General features: G+C 32.3%; 2 long non-coding RNA genes and 1 pseudogene across 3 annotated transcripts; 1 reads left to right on the top strand and 2 right to left on the bottom strand.

Annotated features, from left to right (window-relative positions):
• Window positions 1-3964: 3964 nt before the first annotated feature.
• On the bottom strand, window positions 3965-9685 carry LOC145089335 (sulfite reductase 1 [ferredoxin], chloroplastic-like; annotated as a pseudogene). The gene is made up of 6 exons (XR_013701390.1): window positions 9678-9685; window positions 9372-9609; window positions 9040-9174; window positions 5690-5806; window positions 5288-5446; window positions 3965-4279 (listed from the first exon to the last, which is right to left on the bottom strand). The product of XR_013701390.1 is annotated as a sulfite reductase 1 [ferredoxin], chloroplastic-like (transcript).
• On the top strand, window positions 9683-10790 carry LOC145086398 (uncharacterized). Its single transcript, XR_013700423.1, has 2 exons — window positions 9683-9803; window positions 10180-10790. It is a non-coding gene; the product is annotated as an uncharacterized LOC145086398 (long non-coding RNA).
• A 1307-nt stretch (window positions 10791-12097) lies between these two features.
• LOC145086396 (uncharacterized) lies at window positions 12098-15137 on the bottom strand. The gene is made up of 3 exons (XR_013700422.1): window positions 15055-15137; window positions 12636-14419; window positions 12098-12469 (listed from the first exon to the last, which is right to left on the bottom strand). It is a non-coding gene; the product is annotated as an uncharacterized LOC145086396 (long non-coding RNA).
• Between the last annotated feature and the right edge of the window lie 11804 nt (window positions 15138-26941).

Raw genomic sequence — 26941 nt, 5'->3', positions numbered from 1 at the left:
TTAAAAGCAATAAAGGGAGAAAAAGGAACAGACTCCCCTGGGATAGAAGTGGCAAGATCGAACTCCAAAACGTGTGGTAAGAATTTGCATCTCGAACATGGAACTCTTCTAATAAGAAAACTTGGGTTGGAACTCGCAAAAAAAAAAAAAAAAAGAATGAACCACAAAGCGAATCGAAACTTCAATCTTCATAAAAATGGTGTAAGTCTTCAAAAGGTATAGAATAATGTGGGAAAGCATACGCCACATTATTCAGTGGAGGAAACAACCAGAATGCTCGTCATAAAAGCGCCAAATTTAGTGAAAAATGTGGAATTCACGTCGTGAATAAAGGAGACTCACGTCATGAAGTCGCAGGAATGCGCAATGTGAAATCTGGGATTACCCCATTCACGACGTGAATTATATATTCTCACATCGTGAAAACTGGTTGATTGAAAACTGAAACCGTCCATTCTTCTCATCACCTTGACTATTCCAATGTCTTAATGAATTAAGACCCTTCTAAACGCAAATTGTTGAACGGTTCTTATAACTATATCCTCTCTAACGACCCACCCCACACTTATTTTTAATTATGGGTCTCGACTCTTAACTATAGACGCATAACGACCTTGAATTGACTATTATGACCCTTGACTCGACTTGACTCCCTTCCCAATACTCCTTAGCAAGCTGTGGGCAACAAACAAAAGGAATAAAGGTAACATAATAAAACAACCAATCGTTCATCAATCCATAAAAATTGTTCAAAATAAACTAAAAACCAAACAAAACTAAAACTAATAACTAAAAATAAAAATAAAACACTAAATCAGTCATCCTCCTCATCTCCTCTCGCTCCGCTTGTGTCAGCATCATGTCCTCCCTATCATCTGTACTCGATCATCCTGGGTCAAATTGGGTAGTGATACCCAAGATGAGGAGGCTGCTCAACCTGAAAATGTTGCACCAGATTCTCCACCGTCCCGCCAATCTAGTTAACACTTAACGAAAGCTGGTCGAAATACCCCGTCATGTCTCCTCCAAACTCGGCTCCTACAATGGGTGCTGGCTGGCACACTGACTGTCCCCCTTGCCCCTCTATTTCTCACGTTCCTCCTTGGCCTCGGTTGGGATCCAGACTGATCACCCGGTTGTTCCCCATCATCAACATCTGAATCAACAATCTCCCAATGTGTTCCACAATTCCGGACCACACGTATAGTTTCCAAGTAACCCATGGTAAACTCATTATCGTCCATGCGAGTCATGGAGCGAGTAATGTCAAGAACTATTAACCCATAGGATCGGGCCAACCTCGTAACAAACTGCCCGCCACATGTAGGGATCCCAGGTCTAGAACTAGCTGCAGAATCAGCCAGGAAGCGTGACAGAAATGACCTTTAAGATCTTAATCCTTTAATCTTTGCAATTCAGACCTTCCAGAACGCTTCCTCTATCTTAGAACACCATAAAGTTCGTAGATTTTTGGACATGCATGTCCCACTCACAAGCTAGGGCACAATAAGGAAGGAATGTGATAAAGATCTCATGCAAGAGTCCCAATACCTAACCATATTTCAGATCCAACACTTACCTCAGCAAATGGACACTGGAGATCCATAAAGTTGACAACTTTATGGACCCTCATCACTATATCAAGCCTAAACATGAAAGATAGTACATAAAAACCTTGATATAAACTTATAGACTCATAAAGCATTGAACTTGGAAACTCATAAGGGTCCAGAAGGTATGAAAATGGATGGTAGTGAAGCTTGAATGTTGAGTTGATGCACCAATCTCTATCTCTCCTTCTTCTTGGCTAGAAAACACCCAAGTGGAGCTCAAAATCAACTATGGAGGATTAGGGTTTCAAGGGAAAGTGTTAGAGGTGATCGATGTTGAGGGTGGACTAACCCTAGCCCTCACTTTCTTTGAATAGGGGGAAATCCCCAAAATTAGGGTTTGGCTCGCAGCAGATTTAACGTTGTGACTCCTAAAGTCATGTGCGATTTCGAGAGGCCATGTGACATCGTGACACGCAAGTGCTCACGCCATGACCTAGGTTTAAGCCCAAAATCTGGTTAATAAATTAATAAAATGATTACATGAATTGTGTGTTACATAACCTATATATTTGTTTGACTAACGGGATATTTGATTAGAGCATGTAACATCTTAAATATAATATTCCATTTAGATCTTTGTATCTATAATTGTTATCATTGTATCTACATTTATTAGAAATGGTATATAGACTTCAATCATAAACGTTGCAATACTTGTGGAACATTCATATTTTATTCTACCATCAAGTTCATTTGAACATGAGTTAATCGGTTAGAAGACAATAAAGGAATTCGTATTTGTATCAAATGACATGTGGCAACAAGTCGTTTGAGATGGCCCTACGTTTTGGATAAGAGAAAGGGTAACATATTTACATTCGTGAACCCTTCCTTTTTCTACACCCCATGTATATATATATATATATATATATATATATATATATATCCATCTCATCTCCACCATACACCAACAATTCCATCCAATGGCATCCATAACAATGTCTATTGTATTCCTTGGTGCCAAAAAGAAGTATGGACATGTATGTGTTACTATGCCAACCACATGTATTTTCCTTAACTGATTAAATTGTATCATTGTAAATGTTATGTTTTGTCTCTATGTTGAATTCTATCTTGTAAAGATGCATTTTTTGAATTGTATTTGACTTTCTATATAAAAACAACAACCATAGTAATTTGAACAAGACAACGAAAATAGTAATCTTATTTAATTTGGATGATTTATATTCATCATGCTTAGCAAATAGTCTATTGGAAATTCATGTATTGGATATAAAGATAACACCTATATTTATGCATAAATGAAAATGTCTCAAAGAACAGAAATAGTTTATGGATTCAACCCTTGAAGGATTACAAGTTGTGTGTCACTATCCATTCATGAGTGTATACAGAACCAAGTCTAAGCTTCTTGAAGCATCTATATTGTCTACTTACATAGGTAGTTTTTAAACAGGCATGTGTTTGTATTTTTCTTCAAAAGAACTATAAGAAGGTAAATATTCACCTTTACGATCACTTACATGTACGAAGACATACCTAATTAGGATGATGTGTCATATGTTCTCCAATCTCTAGTTACAAACTTTCCTCATTGAATTCAACTTCTAACACCATGCTAGAAAGGTATTTGAAATCTCATCCCTACCACCATAGACATGTGCACTAAGTCTCTAGCTAAACTGTTTATAAAGTGGTTTGCTAAATTTTGTTGAGACCGGATAAACTTTGTGGATATCACTCTATTCATGATCTACTCACAAAATGGACAAAAATGTATAAGTAAATATGCTCTTGTTGTCATGGTTGTGGACCTATGAAAAGAGTCAGTCATCAAAGAGACAAAATCTCTTTTAGAATGGAAGATCAAGAAGTTGTGTTACAAGAAAATTGAATTGCTTTTGGTGATATGGTAGCATAGCATTAGGTTATACCTAAACATACTCGGATTTCATCATATTGAGTCGACTACGTAAGTCAATTGAAACCCTTTTAGCTTTCGGTTTATGTTGCATTTAAGGTCATAATGTGATTCTCAACCTCACATCAACTTTGGGATCACTTGTCGATATGGAGTAACATTTGTAAGTTTGGAATAACCAAGTTGATCGAAATACTGATAGAAAGATAAATTTTGAATTTCAAGTTCATGAAACCATTTTAACGAGTTTTAAGAATCAGATGAGCAATATGAGAATTTGTGAAGTGCAACAACAATCCACGCTACATAATAACTAAAAACTTATTGATATAAAACATCAGGAGATAGATGACAATATCAAACTACTTAAGACTACATCAAAATTCAAAATTGAAACACATACATAAACAGAACCAATCAGAGATTAAACACTACTCTCAATAAACAGAAAAACTAAGTCTGGAAACAAACCTTGACTTGGAATCAACACCTAAATTAAAACACATTAGAGCATCATATATAATACAGACTTGCAAACCATACTCTTATTCCTCTCTTCAATTTCAGATTATGTTACTTACTGGCTTTTGCCATTTTCCTGTGAAGCAGCAAAATTACGGATGACTTCCATTGCCAATTGATGAGCACTCTTGTTCTCAACCCTCGCAAGTGCATCCACAGCTTCAAATGTTTCCTTATCGGTGAAAAGCTTTAAGTAGTATCGTGATGATGATTTTGGTACACCTTCCCATTTGTCCACTATTTCTTGAAGTTTCTCAAATCCCTTGAAAGAATAAAGAAAATAATTGTTATTGATAATTAAAAGAGAAAATTACACAAATGGTCCATATGGTTTGGGGTAATTTGCACACTTGGTCCCTAATTTATTTATTTTTAACTCGGAAGGTCGATACTGTTTGTTTTTGGAGTAAATTACACGAATAGTCCCTATGGTTTCGGGTAATTTAAGCGTTTTGTCACTAACTTATTTTTTTAACTCAGAAGGTCCCTACTGTTTTTTTTTGTTGCGCGCTTGGTCCCTGTCTTTCCTAAAAAGACTATTTTGCCCTTGATTTTCTTAATCTGTTTAAATAAACACACCACCAACCCTACCCCCCTCACTTTACGTTACCTACCCCACAATTTTTCCCTATTTAAATACTAGTCTTTTTAGGTAAGACGGGGATCAAGCACGTAACAAAAACAAAAAGTAGGAACCAAGCGCGTAACAAAAACAAACAGTATGGACTTTCCGAGTTAAAAAAATAATTTAGGGACCAAAGGTGCAAATTACCCCAAACCATAGGGACCATTCGTGTAATTTACTCATGTTTTTGTTACGTACTTGGACCCTACTGTTTGTTTTCGTTACGCGCTTCATCCTTGTCTTACCTAAAAAAGACTATAATTTAAATAGGGAAAAATGATGGGGTAGGTAAGGTAAGATGAGGGGGTGGGGTTGGGGTGTGTTTATTTAAATAAATTAAAAAATCAATGGCAAAATAGTCTTTTTAGGTAAGACGGGGACCAAGCGCGTAACAGAAACAAATAGTAGGGACCTTCCGAGTTAAAAAAATAAGTTTGGACCAAACGCGTAAATTACCCTAAACCATAGGGACCGTTCGTGTAATTTACTCTAACAAAAAAGCTAAATTACTTTTTTTAATTTTAGTTTTATTCAAAGATTTATTTATTTATCATAAATACATATAATTGAACTTATTGTTTTTATTTATTTCAACATATCACAAGGGTATTTTGGTCTTTTAATATGGATAAGAAGGAATCTTACAACGCGCTTTGTGAAGTCGCCAAATGATTCTTTAGATTTCCTCTTGGATTTCTAGCTGTGGAACAGCGGTTCAAACACTTTCTCAAGGTCCTGGATCTTAACCTTATTCATGAAAGTTCTGGCTAATGCAGTTTGAGTTGGTGTTCCCCCAAGCCATAACTACAAAACAAAACCAATGTCACACAAAGGGCATTCACGTCTTTTCACAAATGATCAAAAGTGAATCCAAAAAATTGCAACTTTTTTCTCATTCACATCGATCTTTGTCCACACCTTTTTAGGCAGGACAAAAGCTTGCAGCTTTTGTCCTGTTGACATCAGTCTTAGTTGAATGTATGTCAGATGTAGGACAACCTGTTCTGTTTTGTTTTGAACTGTGTAAGAAAAAGAAGTGAAAAGTACCTGATAGCTATTAGGACCATCACCAAATAATCCAAGTTCAGCCATGTAGGGTCGAGCACAGCCATTAGGGCAACCAGTAACTCTTACTACTATTGATTCATTATACGGAAGACCAACCTAACATCACAATTAAAATCACATGCAAATTCTTTAAAAAAACAACCAAGTTTCACACTTGTTCCACCTAGGTACCTCTAACTTTTTTTCAACATGTTTAACCCTTCAACTTTCAAATGTATGGGGAAACTATTTGTAACATCCCAAAATACGACCCCAAAAATTTTTGTTTTATAATATTAAAAATCATGATACGGAAAAACCATAATATAAAACGTATGTCATAAATCTCAAAACATAATAAAGTGTGTCATATCAAACTGAATTAAACATGTGAAGATGTTTAATCAAACTCCCAGGAAAACTGCTGAAGTTGTGGTGTGTACGATGCTATCAACCTGAGCTCTTCTCTTTTATTGCGGAAGTACCTGAAACCAAAACTGAAATTGTAAGCACGAAGCTTAGTGAGCTCCCCCAAACTACCACATACCATACAATCACATATAAGTAACTATTGGGCCATGCCCACTGCGTCGGACCGAAGTCCGGAAACTACATCGGACCGAAGTCCGGAACTAACCAGGGCCTTGCCCTCTGCATCGGACCGAAGTCCGGAAACTGCATCGGACCGAAGTCCGGAACTAACCAGGGCCTTGCCCTCTGTATCGGACCGAAGTCCGGAAGCTGCATCGGACCGAAGTCCGGAACTACCGAGGCCTTGCCTCCTGTATTTAACCGAAGTCCGGAACTAACTGCATCGGACCGAAGTCCGGAACTATTGAACATAGCATAGCATAAACATATCAACTAGCGTGAACATATATACTGCATACTGCATAGGGCCGTAGCCCGGAACACATAACACATAAATCTTTCCTGAGCCACGAAGGCATCAAACACACTAACTGCTGCATCGGACCGAAGCCCGAAAACTACTGTTAGCTAGTCGGGCCGGAATTGTGGCCGTAGACCCGTTCCTACTGGAAGGAAACTCACCTCGTACACTGGCTGCTAAATGAACTGCTATGGAAACTGTCTGCTGCTGCTCCAGTATCTCCCCGGCTACAATTTCCATAAATACACTCAATCAATTATTGATAACTGTATTGAGGGTAAAACGACTATTTTACCCCTAGTCAAAGTCAACTTCCAGTTAACCGGACTCGCCGAGTTAGGGCTCAGACTCGCCGAGTCCTTCCTTTACTGACTCTATCTTTAACTCACTGAGTCCTTTTTTTCACTCACTGATTCACTCCGAACTCTTGACTCAAAGAAAAAAGGGGACTCGCGACTTGACTCGTCGAGTCCTAAGAACTACTCGTCGAGTCTGAGGAACTACTTGCCGAGTTCTGCCGTGCAGACTCCATACAACTACATTCGAATCCGTGCCAAGGCTCCTAACTCGTAGATCTGAAATCTTGGAACCATCCGAACACGTAAAGTTGCTAACTTTACGTGTAACTACGAAGGAATGAAGCCATCCTACTCAAACACAACTTTACTCGGGAAAACTCATCCGACTCGCCAAGTTGTTCACACAACTCGTCGAGTTCTAAGGCAAACTTCATCGGACTCTCCGAGTTGTTCTTCCAACTCGTCGAGTTGACGGCTAACTTCATATAACTCGCCGAGTCGCCCTGGGGACTCGCCGAGTTCATTCAGTCCTTTTTCCATACATGCCTGATCTGAGCCATGCAGTGGTTCCAAATCATGGATCTAAACTTCTAGGGCATGTTTTTCACGTAAAGTTGCTAACTTTACGTGCATGCATGGCTTTAAAGGCTTCATATGCCCAAAATAAGCTCTTAATGACGTTCTAGGCTCAATAGGGACTTCAATCACAACCACAACCAAAACTTTATACTTCTAGCATGCCATGAGTGTCCAGATCTGAGGTATAACCCGACCATAAGGCCTAATCATAAAGGATTTGGGGTTTTTGGGCTTAGAAACCACAAATTAGGGACAACCTAGATCTATATGATCAATAAGCAAGGTATAGAATTTAATACTAGAAAAGATGACCAATAAAGTGTGTATTCTGGATCTACTTCCTCGTCCTTGAACTCTCCAACTTTCTCCTTCTCCTTCTTACTCCAACGATGTCTTCACAAGCAATAAATGCACACACTCACTAAGAAGATGGCTAGGGTTTGTTAGTAGGTGCTATGGGGGTGAAAAAGACGAGTTTGGGCGCATAAGAGGGTTTAAATAGGTGCAAAACCCTAAAATTAGGGTTTCCTTCAGACAGGCAAACTCGCCAAGTCCAACGTAGGGACTCGCTGAGTAGCCGACTAAATACGCGTGCTCATCTCGTCTCTACTCGACGAGTCGAGCAACGGACTCGTCGAGTTCCTCTCAAAAATGGAATAAACTTATTTAAATACATACCGGGAAGGGGCGCTACACTATTTATTGGTCCATTGTTATGAAATTTTGTATCTTTTGATGACATGGCACAACATATAAGATGTGGCGGACTAATGGAAACAATTTCATTAAATAGTAAACAAGTTTCACTAAAACTAAGCCATGTCAACAAAAAGTACAAATTTGAGAGTTGACACAAAGTTTGAGATATTTAAGTGGAATAATCATGAAATTTTGTTGTTATTTAAGTTATGTTTGGTGTACTAGCTAAAAAGCTAGTTGATAGCTAAAAGTCAGCTGATAAAAAATAACGTTTGATAAAGCTAGCTGAAATATATAAATGACATAAATAGACATTTAAAAGAATATGTTTTTTATAATTAATTAAGGGTATATTTTAAAAAAATTTAAAAAGCTACTAAAAAGCTAGTCTAAGGTTGTGTTTGGCGCACCACAGCTAGCTGATAAGTTAGCTTATTTTTCGAGTTTTTTTAGGTTGTCATGTTTGACAAACTAAAAAGTAGTTTATAAGTTAGCTTATAAGCTAGCTTTTTAGGAGTTTTTTTAAAAAATTTTCAAATATACCCCTTAATTAATTATATAAATATATTATTTTAAATGTCCTTTCATGTCATTTTATATCTTTCAGCTAGTTTTACCAAACACTGTTTTTTATCGGCTAGCTTTTTAACTATCAGCTAGCTTTTTATTTAACAGCTAGCTTTTCAGATATCAGCTAGTTTTTCAGTTAACAACTAGCTTTTCAGTTAGTACATCAAACATAGTAGCACATTAAAATGCTAGCTTATGAGCTACTTTTTGGCTTGCCAAACATGACAACTTAGAAAAACTCGAAAAAGTAAGCTAGTTGTGGCACACCAAACACAATATTAGTAAAGTAATGAAATTAATTTGATAAATACCTTCTCAAATACAGCTCGAACCCTCTTAAGAAGGTCAAGAATTCCTCGTTCAACTTCAGTGATTGCAAAAGGACAAAGGGGAAGAGCAGGGCATGCCATTGTAGTTATGTTAAGGGGGTCCACATAAGTAGGAGGCTACCAAAAATAACATTATATAAGTAACAACGATAGAAAACCTATAGAAGACCATGTTATTTTCATTACTTTATATTTTGACTATTCTCTATCTTTTTTCTTATTAAAGAAATTATACTTTGAAGAAATGAAAGTAGGATGATATAAAAAACTAGCAAAAGTACGTTGATATTTCTTGTAGAAGCTAAATGATTTACCAAAAGACCTCCTTGTGCTAGAGCTACAGTGATAGGGCGTTTCCAAGAGGGGTGAATATCACAAAGGTCAATGTTTTGGTTTGGTGTGATCCTCACATTCAAGTTATACTTCTCAATTATTTCCCTTAATGTCTTCTTCATTATCCCCTTAACCCTCCCACTATCAACATGGAGCCCACAAAATAAACGCCCATCACCTTGCCACAAAAAATTAAATGTAAGAAAAATAAAGTAATGTCTTTTTAAGAAAAAGATTCAAAGTATCAAAGTAGAACGATATAATTTGGTAATTTTGATGAAACTAACCTGTTCATTCCATCCAAGGTGGCTTTTGAATTCCCATTCGGGTAACTTCTTGGGAGGTTTTAACTTCTTTCCATAGTACTCTTAAACAACTTATCTAAACTTATCAATTCCCCATGAATCTATCAGGTACTTCATTCTACTGTATCTTCGGTCATCTCTTCTTCCATTTTCTCTTTGTGTAACAACACTTGCGTTCACTGCATACAAAATATCCTCTTTAGAAACATAAATCTTAACCTTTTCCAATATTGGCAACCAGAACTCAAACCCTTGAGATCAGGTAAATCTGCTATAGTTTTAAATGTTTCTGTGTGCTTTGTATCTTCCTTCACAATCACTTGCAATGTTTTTTCATTCTTTCACAGTCAATTCATTTAGTTGCTTGAGGCTTTCAAGTGTGCAACTTGTGAATATATATTCTAAAACTTCACAGTCATATATAGATTTCCGATATTGTTAGGTTGAGCAATTGAAGCAAAGTAATGTTTGCCAACTTTTGTAGAATCAAGAATATGAGGCAAGTGGGAGGATCATAGGAAGCATACTTCGGAACAGAATCAGGAAAAGGATAGAAGACCACCTAGGCTGCAAAATGTGGGGCCACTTTTGAAGGATTCAAATGGTTTACAAGATAAAGTTCATGGTGGATTTTATGGTAAAAAATGGATAAAATGTCTAGGAAAAAAGAAAAATCAGATCTTAGTGTTTGGACTCCATTAAAGTCACATGCGAGTGATGAGTCTGTTATCTTTCGCTTCTCAATCTACACAACTGCTACAGGATAATGCAGAAGATTTGTCAAATGACCAAATTACCCTCGTCATCTTCCGCTTCTCAATCAACATATATTTCACGCATGTCTCGTGCAAAATCAAAGTATGACACTGGAAGTGGACGTGGTGGTCATGATGATGGTTAGTCTCATCTTTGAAACTAAAAAAGGCAATAAATATGAGATATAAACAAATATAAGCATGATATAAACCATAAAATATACAAATATTTCACCTAGATTTATAACTATGAGTTTTACTTGTCTGTACTTTGAATATCCACACAATTATAGCATTGTACTTTCGACTCTGAATTTTACTTGCCAAGATTTTCCCATAACCGACAATCTTGACGTTTGACTCTATGATTGTTTAATGTCTTCAATTTATTATTTTCAAATAGAACACTTCTGTCACCAAAAAAAAATTTGTGAATGGGATTTTTTGCCACATATAATAGTATTTATATATTTTTAGTTGGCACACTACATATAGTTAGGTAAAGTTTCATATTCTTTGGTTTCATGTCAGAAAAAAAAATTCTTTTAAACAACAAACCGAATTTTAGTAAACCAAACTAGCAAACTAGGCAATGAAAAGAATTCGTTAACAAAAAAGACATCAATAAAATAACTTTTTCCATTTTCATATTACGTAACAAAAAATTAAGAATAAGTTGATATGACTTATGTACATCTATCAATCAAATTTTTTTCTTTCCCTCACAATCCGGTCTAATCCACCATCCATTTTAGTTAATTTAACTAAAACACAATAAAATCCGCATTTGATATAATTTATAACCACCCTTATCATAAATCACTTTAATGATCTATGCAAATGAATAAACTAAAAAAATTAGGTATGTAATTAATTATTTGGCCTTTCCAACTTCAGAAGAATTAGTTTATGGAAAAGAGAAAAATAAAGTAAAAGAAATAAAGAAATAATAGAATATTAAAAGAATATGATACCTTGAACAGATCATGGAAGGTCTGTGTGTTTATGTGCTTTTCTGGTTTTTTTGGTTTAGGTCCATTAAATTATTTTTCAATTTTAGTCCCTGCTTCATGGAACTCACACCGTTAATTTAAGATTCTGAAGCCTTATTAAATGTCTATTTTGCCTTTTTATATTTTGTATTATTAATCATCTTTATAACTATCTCTAGGGCCCACCACCATCCACCTCTTTCCCATTTCACAATCTTCCTCAAGTTCCTTATTAGTTTTTGTTATTAGCAGTCTTTACTCAACCCTTCTTGTATGATAAAATTTTTATATTTTGTATTGTTAACAAAACCAACACCCTCCAAAGTAGAACAATGCAATGCATACAACATGGTGTCTCAATCGAAAACTAGAAAACTTGTTTCCAAAAGATTTTATACTTTTTGAGATGAGTGAAATGTGAAACTTAAGTGAAAAAGTTGTAGGACAAGTGGGGGTCGATGCAAGATGTTAAATTTGACGTAAGGACTAAAAATGCTAAGAAAACATGGGTTAAGTACTTAAACTGCAAAGAAATTTTATAAAACAATGTAAACACAGGAAACAAATTTGTAACGTGGTTTATCCTTTACCATACATAAATAGTTTTGAGTTATCACTCATTTGATCAATAGAACTAATATGTAGAATCTTTGCATTTAGTGGAAATGTGTAAAAATGATTATATGTAGTCGCTCTTAAATCTTAATAAAATAATAATAAATGAAGTTACAACTGTTAAATATAACACACAAGCCCATAGGTGTAGAGAAGTAACCAAAAAAACTTGCCTATAAATATGTAAAAATAATAATATGAAGGTTAAAAGAGTTCCACACTTAGCAATGTGGGAAATCTAGCCTACTTTTCCAATCTTGTAGTGAAATCAGGAAAGCCATCAAGTATCAACTCCACAAGCTGTGGTAACTAAATTATATTAGCAGTGTTGCAAAGACCTGTCAACTTTGGTAGACTATCCAAACATAGAAACTTTAGCTCCTTCAATTTTCCAATTGTGGCTGGTAACTTTCTGCTGCCACAATGAGCAAAACTGAGAAATTTTTCATATGCTAAAACTTAAAGATATTCCATTTTTTCATAAAACTCTTCGGTAAACCTAAGAGACTTATCTCCATACATAAGTCTCAAAAGTGATAGGTTTGGGTACTTAGAGTCACTAGGAAACTCAGACATACCCATGCAAGTAATAGAAATTGTTTTGCAAGACTCTTATTTCAGCTCTACTCCACTTTGAAATATCACCATGGTTGATTATCCATGAAAGGTCACCTTTAGCAACTCTACCTAACACAAAAGCAAGCAAAGATCATGCATTTTAACACACCCAATGTAATTACTATCGATCAATAAATTTGCATTTTTAAGATTCTGCACACATGTTTTTGTCATGTCTCTCTCATCTCCCACAGCAGAAACATCATTTAACAATCGTATGTTCAATGATGTTTTTGCTGTGGGAGATGAGAGAGACAAGACAAAAACATTTATGCAGAATCTTAAAAATGCAAATTTGTTGATCGATAGCAATTACATTAGGTGTGTTAAAATGCATGATCTTTGCTTGCTTATGTATGGAGATAGACTTATGTATGGAGATAAGTCTCTTGTGAGTTCCTCGATTGGAATATAAAAGTCATCAGGAAACAAACCACAAGGCAGAAAAATCCTTTTCTCCTCCTCTTCTTTTAAATAGGTATAGCTTATCTCAATGAGTTTAACTGCAAGAGGCAGAAAACCATCTAATATCACTAAAACCTTTTTTTTTGCCCTTCAAACATCTTCCCAAACCTTATATGAATACAACCAACTGTTGCTGTTATACTCGTTTCTTTTAGAGGTTGACCCATGTTTCTTGCAACAGCTTGCTGAATAGATAACATGTTCATCTTTTGTCCAATAACCACCTTCACAATCTAATCAAACAGTTTATTATCTTCTGCAGCCTTTTTCAATTGTTCTATCATTGTGGTTTTCCCCGCACCTCCCATTCCATATAGGGCTATCACTTGGCTCGTGTTATCTTGTTGAAGGAACTTGAGTGCATCCTTAAAACTTTTCTCTAAATTTGAAGTAATTTTGGGCATCACCATCCCACAATGTTGAAGCATATGCATTTTGAGAATTAACTTTTCCAAAAGGTTTTTGAGCATCATTCAAAATTATCTTACTATTTTCTTTAATAAGACTTCCCATCTCCTCTTTAATCCTGAATGCATTCCTTCTTGTTCGATACCTCATTTTCAAGTTAAAACATCCATTTCCTGTACTTAAAATGATTTGAGCATCTTCCTTAATCTTTTCCACATCTTTTAACCACTCTGTTACACGAGCACGAACATGTATCTCCAGATTTCTTATGTTGTTTGTTTCCATGTGATTTTTGACATCACAACTTGTACAATCCGGTTGCTTTATTCTCGTATTCATGTTCCTAACATGTTTTGTGGAGGAAAAAAGATAATCTAGCTGTTTTTTGACAAGAACCATTAATGATTCAGCAATAGGACTAATGATTGCAGATACAAACTCCATTTTTCAATATTCATGCTCCTAACATGTTTTGTGTAGGAAAAGAGATAATATAGCTGTTTTTTGACAGGAACCATTAATGATTCAACAATAGGACTAATGATTGCAGATACAAACTCCATCTTTCAATATTCGTGCTCCTAACATGTTTTGTGGAGGAAAAGAGATAATCTAGCTGTTTTTTTGACAGGAACCATTAATAATTCAACAATAAGACTAATGATTGCAGATACAAACCCCATCTTTCAATATTCATGTTTCTAACATGTTTTGTGGAGGAAAATAGATAATCTAGCTGTTTTTTGATAAGAACCATAAATGATTCAACAATAGGATTTGTTTTTTGACAGGAATCATTAATTATTCAACAATAGGATTAATGATTGCAGATACATACTCCATCTTTCAATATTCTAGCTTTTACATAGACCTGCAAACCAAACCATGCAACAGATATAAAAAAGGGATGAAATTGTTAAAAGTTGTACTCAGTATACAAAATCCATGGATATTTTCAATATTAATTTGCAGAACTATCTTTTTTCAAATATCATGTATAACTCATAGATAATTAACATTATAGAAATTGGCTTCAGGATTTAAGACAAATAACATATTTAATAGGTAAATTAATGTGTATGTAAATTCACACTGAATATGATGTTTGTCTTCCCTTGTCAACTTCACCTTTGTTTTCTTTAAATTGATTCAAAGCAAGAATAGATTGTTAATTTCACCATCACGTAAAATTGAAAAAGATGAGGAAGAAACAGCGTGCCTCGAAAAATAGGGGATTTATTAGGGCTAGAACTGATATCTACATAGAAATATCCGTCCAAAAAAAACCATTCCTCTAAAACATTGTTCAATAATCAAAAGAAGGAAATCGAGGAGACATAGTTATCCATTTAAACATTTAGTTGAATTTATCCGTAGAGCATTCACAAACAATCCACGAAAACATTTTTTTTCCAGATATATACTCAAGGATCGACAGATCCACAACAAAAACAACTAAGACAGGTGATTCTTTAACAAAGAGAAAATCTTTCAACAAAAACGTACCTCGATCTACTAGATGAGATGCGCTTGTGCTAATGCTTGCTGTTTTGTAAAGTGTGTTTGTGAACAAGTAGTTCGAATTGTGATGAAGCCCAATATTTCAACAGCCCCACTGATTGCTTTATTGAAGGATAATGTCAGTTTCCACCCTTGAAGATGTAATATTTACATTTACACCACATATATTTCTCTAGTTTTGGCGCATCACTTTCCAAGAAGGAAAACAGAGTGTTAAAAGTTTCAAAATAATGGTATTTGTTGAAAATGATTATTAGTTGGTCTAATATTTCAAAATTAATATATTAATTTCATTTAACAACGAAAAAAACATGTGTTTTCTTGTTTTTTGGCAAAAAGAAAACTACAAGAATGGTCATTGTAGTAAGTAATTTGTATGTTTTTGTTTGGAATTTGATCACATGTCAAGTTAAAAGGGATAATGACTTGAAAGGGTAACGAACTTTTGAATTTTGTCACATTTAGTCACTAAACTTTTTTTCGTTATCTATTTGCCATTAAACTATTAAAACTGTTCACATTTTACCCTTATGACCGGCTGTTGCCGGTCATAAGGGTAAAATGTGAACAGTTTCAATAGTTCAATGACAAATAGATAACGAAAAAAAGATTAGTGACTAAATATGAACAAAATCGAAAGTTCGTTTCCCTCTAAAAAGTTCAATGACTAAATGTGAACAAACTTTCTCTTGTATTATGTTTTAGCAAATTATTTATTTTTGTTAAATTGTGGTAACATTTGTTGATAAATAAATCTATGAAATAAAAAAAAATAAAAAAAAAATAAAAAAAAAAATAAAAAAAAAGAACCCAAAAAATATATTTAAAAACAAACAAAAAACCAAAACCAAAATAAAAAACCAATGGTTTGACATTTTCCAAAATAAAAAATCAAAATGTCCAATCTGATTTTGGTTTTACAAAAAAATGAATCATTCTCACTGATGTGAATTATGACCATTAGTTTGGCATGCGGAATTTGTGACATCCCATGCATATGTAGTTACAACATCGTCTGAACTCGTAATTCATAGTAAGGGGTTAGAGTATCATCGCATGAATACGTAGTTACAACATCGCCTGAACTCGTAATTCAACACCTACAGGTTATGGTCCTGCTGGTGTTTCCACTGGGTTGTCTAGAATAGTCTGTGGTCGCCATCTATACTCTGGTAGATGACTACATCGTCACATTGTCGGTTAGGGTTATGGTATCTCCTTTCATCCTACATCACATATTCATCATCATCGAGTTACCTAATTATCATCACCTTTCTATCATCACCTATCTCTCATCATTTTATTTCATCACACACCAACTATTTCATCTACCCATGTTTCATCCGCAACATATTTGTAGATATAAAATAAATATACCGTTTAAATCTTTTAAAACATGTATAAAATCGTTCATCCAGCATAGACAGCAAGTATTCAAATAATATGCACACATAGCACGTAATTTACATAAAATACTTCATATCTATGTGTAAGATGAAAATAACTATATATACCATAAAAATCCCATAAATGCTTCCTAACTTCGAACCCCAAGGTTTACTCTACTAAAGCTTCATATTCTTGGCTCTCTGGACCTAGAAGGGTCCAGATCTATCACACCAAAAAGCTCAAGATAACTCTTCCTTTCACTCTACATACTCAAGCTCGCTAGGGTTCTCACTTATGGGAAAGGTAGTCGCAATTGAAGGCCATAAGTGCCTTTAAATATGGCTCGGGCCCAAAGATTTAGGGTTTCTGCCAACAACGCGGACTCGTCGAGTCGATTCATTAATCCGAGTCATCAGTCGCGACCTTACTCGACGAGTTGAGGCGTCAACTCGTCGAGTCTCTCTTCTTAACTCAAAAGAAAAATACTTAAATTATGATACCTGGAAATCCGGATGTTACATTTCGTTTTTTTATTTCATAGATTTCTTCATCAACAAATGTTGCTACAATTAAACAAAAATAAATAATTTGCTAAAACATAATACAATAGGAAGTTCGTTCACATTTAGTCATTGAACTTTTTAGAGGGAAACGAACTTTCGATTTTGTTCACATTTAGTCACTAAACTTTTTTTCGTTATCCATTTGCCACTAAACTATTGAAATTGTTCACATTTTACCCTTATGACCGGTAACAACCGGTCATAAGGGTAAAATATGAACAGTTTCAATAGTTCAATGGCAAATAGATAACGGAAAAAAGTTTAGTGACTAAATGTGACAAAAGTCGAAAGTTCGTTACCCTTTCAAGTCATTATCCCCAAGTTAAAATGACAAAACACCCTTATCATCATTTTTTTTGTATAATTAGCATATTATTATTAAGACATTATCCACCCACCTCAGAATCTTATGTATTAGCACTAATTTACCCTCCGATGAGCCCTACCCATTATGATCGACACGATCACCTACTATGACCGCCACAATAATTCAATATTTTAAATTGTTTCTACATGTTGATTATCCCCTAATCAACAAGTCATTTCCCACTTTAATAGTCTAAAAAGAAAAAGTTTAATTCAGTGACCATTTAAACCTAAAAGTCAAACTTTATGAGCTTTTCATGACAATAACTATTTATTCTATTCTAGTTTATAATATATATGATAAATTACATGAATGGTTCCTTTGATTTTGGCGGTCCCTTTTTTTTAACTTAGACCGTCTTATAGTTTTTTTTTGTTTCGAATTCAGTCCCTACCAAACATTAAAAGACTATATTTCCCTACTCTGTTTCTTTTTTAGTATTATCATTAAAAAAAAAAAAAAAAAAAAAAAAAAAAAAAAAGTAGGTCCCACAATCACTCTCTTTCCTTATCAACCACAACCACATTTATCAAGCCATAATTATTTGTAAACAAATCGTTCTTAGCATTCTTATACAATCATATTTATCAAACAAAGTTTATTCTCTGATAAAACCTAACTCAAGAACATTTTCCATTACATCAACCATTTGTATCCATGTCTTTATCTTTATGTGCTTATATAAAACATATCAATTGATTGCGGATTTAGGGAGAAGAGTTAAAAAGATTGATTTACTTTCCTTATTTCTCCTTACTTATGCTTCCAAAAACATTACCATTGTAACTCATTTCTTCTAGTTTCTCCATGCAGATCAAAACCATGCTAACTGGTTTCTTGTCGGAAAGCTCGTCGATACCGTTCGTTCATAGATTAAAACCCATTTTTTTCTGGATCACTATCGTTAAAGAGGGGGGGGGGAGTGTGAGAGAAAGAATAATGGGTGAGATTTTTGGGCGTATTTGTAGGCAAGACTTCTATTAGTCGGGGTTCCGAACGGATAGGACAAGAAAAATGGGTGAAATTTTTATTCCCCGAAAACTCGACATTCCAGCGAGGTTGTTCAAGAAGAAGCCACAAGATTGAATCTACCAATTCTACGGTAAAGACCTAGAGAAAAACAGGGTACTGTAAGAGAGTACAGTGAGAGTGGGGCCTTTTCCAATGAAGGCAATTTCCAGTGATAGACGGGGAAGGAAAGGGAATATGGTGATCTTAGGAGAGCACACTAAAAGAGGGTACCCATTAGGAAAAATGGGTGTGATTTAAAGTGATGGGTGGGACCCATAAAATTTCTAAAACAGTTTTGCTTACTAAAATACCTAATAAAAAATCTATTAAGGGTGACTTGGACATTTTAAGTTAGCTAGGAACCAAAATCAACTTAGAATGATGGTCTCAGTTACAACAAAAAGTTAGAGACCAATTAAGCATAATATGTATACCCTAAATATAGTAATTATTCATTATACTATTACATACATATATTAAATTGACAATGATTAATCATAAAAATATATATATATATATATATATATATATATATATATATATATATATATATATATAAATAAGAAAACTATATTTAAAACATATTGTTATATATATATATATATATATATATATATATATATATATATATATATATATATATAGAGAGAGAGAGAGAGAGAGGTAGGTTCCGTTGAGATTAAAAATAAAATAGAGATCTTGAGATTCAACCTCAGCCACGTCTTTCACATTTGCCGCTCTAACCCTCCGGTGTACCGGCACGGCAGGCCTAATGTAATCATAAATGATTACACAGCGTCAGCCGTTCTTTTCTCCTCCGCCACCATCTCTACCACCATAACTGTCACTGCCACCACCACTACCACCACCTCTGACACCAGTCGACCCCACCAATGTAACCCCATTACTTATACCACCGCCATTTCTGTCAACACCATCTTTTCTGCCACCAACTATCATAATCATTTATGATTACTCAATCCATGATCAGACATATATGTATAATCATTATGATTAGGCATATACGTATAAACATGTATAATCATATATGATTATACCTCTTTTCCATATAAACATATATGATTAGGCATACCACGTTGCTGCTAGTACGCTTAGGGGTGTTATTCGGTTTGGTTTTTCGGTTTTCGGTTAATACGGTTCGGTTTTATCAATTTTTTTACATTTTAAATCTAACCATAACCAAACCAAATAAGGTCCGGTTTAATCGGTTTCGGTTTATTCGGTTATGGTTTATTCGGTTATGGTTTATTTGGTTCAGTTTAACGGTTAAACTGAATAAAATTCAACACGTAAAAATAAATATTAAACTAAAAGAAAAAAAAACTTATTTAACTATTAACAAACAAAGAAACTACATTAATATATAAAATATTATATTCAAGTTGTAGAGATAAGTTAATTTAACTTTAATCGTATATGAAAATGAAAGAAACAACTAAAAGTTATTTGATTAATTTGCTTTTGCTTTTTAATACAAAATATAAAACAATTATAACTTTTTATTGGTTAATAATTGAGAAAGTCATGGAAATCTTAGTAACTAATCAATAAATTTATATATAAAATGTTGATATATATATATATATATATATATATATATATATATATATATATATATATATATATTCGGTTTTTTCGGTTTAACCAAAACAATGAAAATTTAACCAAAACCAAACCAAATAAGGTATCCTTATTCGGTTAACCAAACCAAATTAACCGAAAACCAAATAACCCGAACCAAATGAACCAAACTTCATTTGGTTCGGTTTGGTTATTCGGTTTTCGTTTTTTATGACACCCCTAAGTACGCTGGAGCATTAAAGCGGCAAATGACAAAATATGTGACTGAGGTTAAATCTCAAGATCTCTATTTTTTTTTAATCTCAAGTGAACCATCCCATATATATATATATATATATATATATATATATATATATATATATATATATATATATATAACACCTAATTATAATTAATAAGATACAAATAATTAATTTGGTTATAGTTTTAAAAATAATATATTTTATGGAGTTTTTATAAAAAAGATGCAAATAAATAAGTAAAAATCTAATAAGTTGAAAGGTATTTTTGACAACCTATATAAATAAATTAAAAAAGTATTGTATGGTATGTATTTTTAGGTGTTAAAAATAATGTAGGTTGGAGATGATATATTATTTGGAGGGTCACCCGATAAAGAAGAAAGGTAGGTGACAACCGGGATTTCGTCACAGTTTGGGACCCAAAAGTTAATTTTTATAAAAAGTGTGTTAAAATATTGTTAAATATACCTTTATTTCAGTTGCGTTTCTCTATATCACATACCCAAATTTGAATACCGTTATATATATATATATATATATATATATATATATATATATATATATATATAGAGAGAGAGAGAGAGGGAGGGAGAGAGAGAGAGAGAGAGGAGGGTTCAATTGAGAAAAAAAAATATTGAGAATGGGGGAATCATTCTCAGCCAATCATTTAATTAGCACCTTAACATAAAATACACAGTGGCAAACTTGTAAATATGATATGATATCCTTCAATCACAGATACGTAACTGTGGATAATTTGATAACAATTCAAATTCATTACTACTCGATTGTTCATCATCCAAATTTCTTCTCCAAACTTCAACGATCATCCAGATTTCTTCAATTAAATCCTCGATCAGCATCATCCAGTGTTAATCAATCATCCATCTTCGTCAAAAACACGTTCATCAACGTCATTCAACAGTAGACAAAAAAATTCGTTTTTGGTTCTTTCAATCCAACCTTCAATTTTGTTTGAATACGAGCATATCTTCAACATCTACTATTAATTATACTCCTAGTGTCATTAGATCAACATCATCGATAATCAACAACAGCTTCACTTCATATCATTCATTCATCATCGATCATCAAATAAAATTTCGAAATTAAGGTTAGAAAAACATCAAATCAATTTTTTTTTTTTGAAAAATTTCATATAATTCTCTATCAATCTACTATTTTGTAAGTTTTAAATAGTCAAAGTATCATGTTTTTAGCATTTTTGAAAAAGCTTACTTGTATACACTCCAACTGTTTGATGAAATGCATAAACTAAATTACCACGTTATATTCACATATGAATATATTTTCGCACCTTAATCAGTATATGATTATTAAAACACAAAACAAATATATAATTTTATATGTTATTCATATGTGAATAACATATAAAAATTATATATATTTGTGAATATACCTTGTAATATTCATATGTTAATATCCTGTGTAGTATTCATATGTGAATAAACTGTATAATATTCACATATGAGTATATCATCTAATATTCATAAGTGAATATATTATCTAATACTTACAATTGATAATACTATGTAATATTCACAAGTGAATGCATCGTTTAATATTTAAATATGAATATATTGTATCATATTCATAAGTGTATATACTATATATTATTCATATGTGAATATACTGTGTAATATTAATGAATGAATATACCATGCAATATTTAGATGTGACTAGAATGTGTAATATTCACAAGTAAATATACTATATAATATTCACATGTAAATCTACCATATAATATTCATATGTGAATATACTATGTAATATTCATTTGTGAATATACCATGTAATATCACATGTAAATATACAATATAAACAACATATATCATATAATATTCACATATGATTATACATTCATGTGTGAATATATCATGTGATAAATCGCTATTATTATGAACTAAAAGTATATTTTTAACATTTTTTTATGTGTATTCACATGTTTTTCAGGTATCGTTATAACTCAATAAAAGAATAACATTTCAATCAATGGTTTGTTCATATCCTGGTGGTTGACGATTGGTTGACGTAATTGAGAAGATATCATTGACGAAGACAATATATTTTTATATTCACGTGTAAATGTTATACAATTTAATATATTCTTCATTTTGATCGTGTTAAATTCAAATTCAAATGCAAATGATATTCATTAACCAATATAATGTTGTTTGTCTTAGTATAAGGTTGATTTTACATGTAAAATAATATTGTTACAATATACAAAAAAAAAAAAAAAACTATTCACAAACCAATTCTTATAGTGTATTGTTTATTTTTACATATAAAGGTTGTATTCACAAAATAAATAAATATACATGTATAGTTTATTCACATAAATACAAATAACAGATTACAATGATGTTTTTACTAGTGGGATGGAAGTTAGTAACATCAACAATAAATATGTCGTAATGATTTTTAAACTTTATTCATATATGAATACATAGCATGTCATGATGATGTCATCAATAGTAGGAATGAAAATTTAGTGACATCATCAAAACAATTTGCCGCAATGAACTTTAGTCTCGGAATTGGACGAAATTCACATATTTGATGTAAAATGGTGCGATTTACAAAACTCACCGCTTTGCCGTGACGTACGGTGTTTTTCGGCCATTCGGGACTGTTTAAGGCCTCAAAATGACTTTTTTTATTTTTATAATTTTCCGAAAAAAAGTTATCATTTATTCACAAATGAATATAACATTAATAAAAATATATATGCTTATATAATTATTTTATTAACCTAAAAAGATTAGTTGTATGTGAATAAATATATATTCTTATCAAATACTTTTTTTTATCTTTAACTTTATATTCTTTGTAGTCCTCGGTTTTATTGACAGTTTTATTCATTTGTGAATAATACATATATATTCACATTTGATTATTACATATATATTCATTTGTGAATATTACATATGTTCACACGCAGATATAATTTTTATATGTTATTCACATATAAATTACAAACTTGTTTAGGACCTCAAAACAATGTTTTTTTTTTCGAAAAAAATACATTATCATTTATGAATATTACCTGTATTCATTTGTGAATATTACATGTATTCGCATGTGATAATAATTTTTATATGTTATTCACATATGAATTACATAGTTACTCTGTATTTTTAAAAGACATATATTGATTCTCGTGTAAAGACATATTCACTTGTGAATATTACGTGATATATTTAGTTTATGCATTTCATCGAACAGTTGGCGTGCAAATAAATTAATTTATATAATTATGGTAAAAAAATTAACAATTGAAGCCAATAATTACAACACAAATCAAATCCTATCAAAATTGATCAATAATCAGTAGGTTTAAATCAAAAATTGTGAATTTTTTATGAAAAACGAAGTTTTTCAAGCCTGAAAGTCGATTTAAAAAGAAAATCTTCAAATATATGGTTATCTTGATGCACTTTCGATTGCTATCTGTTTTTTTATATTGGTGAAAATTTGATTGATGAAGTTTCGATGACTGGTGATTGCAAAATGATGTGACATCGATAAATATGGATTATGTTTATCGATTTTGCTTGACATCAATGAAACTGGACAAAATTGAATCACGACTTACACTTAATAGTAGGAATAAATGTTTTTGATGATGAATCACAACATTTTGATGAAATAACGAAGATATTTGATGAAGAATTGATGTTTTATGAAGTGTTGATGTTTTTTTATGATGACCAGGTGACGTTGATGTTTTTTTGATGAAGAACAGATGACGTTGATGAAAAACAGATGATGTTGATGGAGAAGATATGATGTTGATGAAGAACAGAGGAACGATCCAGATGAATGAATAACAGATGTTGTTGATGAAGAACGAATGAACGATTCAGAAAAACAGCGTGTCTTTAATGACTTAATCTAAATGTGTTTTAAATATATAAAATGATTGGCTGAGAATGATTCCCCCATTCTCAACCTTTTATTTTTTCTCAATTTAACTTACCTCTCTCTCTCTCTCTCTCTCTCTATATATATATATATATATATATATATATATATATATATATATATATATATATATATATATATATTAACTAGTGGAATCTTCCCGCGCCATTGGCGTGGGTTTGAATGGGTTTATCTGGAGTCGAAATTAAATGTTATAATTTTTATCTAATTGTTATTTAAAATGTAGATGACTTTCAACACATAAAGAATATTTAGGTTGAAGATAAATCACAACAATTACACGTGAATTGAAAAAAGAAACAAATAATGTTAAGTGATGATGATTTATTGATTGCCGAACAAATTAAACCAAAAAAAATAATAAAATTAACTTATCTTATGTTAAAAAAGAAAAGAGAACAAAATGTTAGCTATAGTCAGTAATTGTCATGATTCATGTATGAGAAATCGACTCGAAGTCTCAATTTTATCTTCTTTTTGTGTGCGATACAAAATTGAAGGATGTGGGTTCATGAGGTTGCAATGGGAGTGATAAGTGAAGTGAGGTTTCAGTGGTATTGGTAATAGAAGCGAGAGTTCAATCAATTAATAAAATGGAAAAAATGCAAATGAAATCAATCCGAGGTGACAGAGAAGGTCCGGTGGAATGGTAAGAGAGAGATTGAGAGAGTAGATTTTTTACTGCAAGGACCAAGAGTGTCAAAGTGGCTAAAATATTGTGGCAAAAACCTAAATGTTTTTTGTGTATATCGTGCCAAAAATATATAATTTTTTACGATAAGGACTAAAAGTGTCAAAGTGTCTAAAAAATTATGGCAAAAATCTAAAGTTTTTTTGTGTTTTTTTACCAAAATATAAAAGTTTTGATTGTAAGGGAGGGACTAAAGCGCAAAATTTGGAAGCAATATTGGAAAAATGTTGTGGCCAAAATCAAAATCACATAAACTTTACTATTCCTAACTTTCATGTGCTTAAAAAATTGTGTCAAAAATCTAAAGTTTTTTTTTTGTGTTTTTTTTTTACCAAAATATAAAAGTTTTGATTACAATGACCAAAAATGTCAAAATGACCAAATAAACTTTTGATGGACTAAAGCACAAAATTTGGGAGAGCAATATTGGAAAAATGTTGTGGCGAAAATCAAAATGACAGAAACTTTACTATTCAATATTGGAAAAATGTTTCTATATATATAATAAATCAATATGTGTGTGTGTATATATATATATATATATATATATATATATATATATATATATATATATATATATATATATATATATATATATATATATATATATATATATAGGCTTAGGTTATTGTATTACGTTCAACCTTACAAAAATATCATCATTTTCATGCATTCTCGTTAATTATTATTATTATTTTTTTTTAATTATCGTTTTTCACTCATTTTTATTCTAACAGAATACGACCCAATAAAACATTATAATAGAAATAAGAATAATAATAATAAGTGTATAATAACCTTATAGATGATTTAATTAGTAAGAATGAATTAGTAAGAATGTGTGTTAATGACAATATTTATGTAAGGTTGAATGTATTTATATTATCAAACAATATGTTTTTTTTTATTATTCTCATAGCGTACAATAGATGTACAATAATTAGTTAGAATAATTGAACCTCTCTCTCTCTCTCTCTCTCTCTCTCTCTCTATATATATATATATATATATATATATATATATATATATATATATATATATATATATATATATATATATATATATATATATATATGAAAGGTTCTTATATTTAAGTTAAAGAAAGGTTGTAATTGAATCTGTATTGGCTTTAAACAAATATTTTTATGTTTAAATCTATGTCAACTTTTTGTAAATATATCGGTCACATAAATTTTTTTATGAAAAAATGCAAATGTATTGGAAGCGACACATATACTAATTAACATTTTGTTAACTTCAACCCAAACAAGACCATGTGTTTGTTTTTTTATACGGCGTTTCATCATCATCGTAGTCTTAAAAGAACAGGTAAAAATCAATCGGACATACATTAAATTTAGTTATTTGACTTCTAAATATTTACCTTTATGGTTACTTCCATGTACGAAAACATACCCAATTACGATGATGTGTCACACGTGCTCCAATCTCAAGTTGCAAACTTTTCTCATTGAATTCAACTTTCAACACTATACTAAAGTGTGCGGTTAAATTTTGTTGAGACCAAATAAACTTTGTGGATATCACTCTAATCATGATCTACTCACAAAATGTATAAGTGGTATGATTTTGTTGTCATGGTTGTTGACAGATGAAAAGAACCTAGTCGTCAAAGAGACAAAACCTCTCTTAGAATGGAAGATCAAGAAGTTGTGTTACAAGAAAATTGAATTGCTTTTGGTGAAATGGTGGCATAGTTTTAGGTCAACTGAAACCCTTGTAGCTTCCGGTTTATTTTGCATTTAAGGTCATAATGTGATTCTCAACCTCACGTCAACCTTGGGATCAATTGTTGATATGGAATGCTAAATTTTAAATTTTAACTTCTTGAAACCTGAAGAGGTTTAAGAATCAGATGAGCAATATGAGAATTTGTTAAGTGCAACAATAATCCATGCTACATAATAACCGAAAACTTATTGATATAAAACATCAGGAAATAGATGACAATATCAAACTACTTAAGACTACATCAAAATTCAAAACTGAAACACATACATAAACAGAAGCAATCAGA

Source organism: Lactuca serriola, chromosome 2, assembly GCF_051521515.1.
Source record: "Lactuca serriola cultivar US96UC23 chromosome 2, Lser_US96UC23_V15, whole genome shotgun sequence".
Classification (NCBI taxonomy): Eukaryota; Viridiplantae; Streptophyta; class Magnoliopsida; order Asterales; family Asteraceae; genus Lactuca; species Lactuca serriola.
Note: the sequence above shows the minus strand (reverse complement) of the source record. Positions and strands in the feature narration are given on the sequence as shown.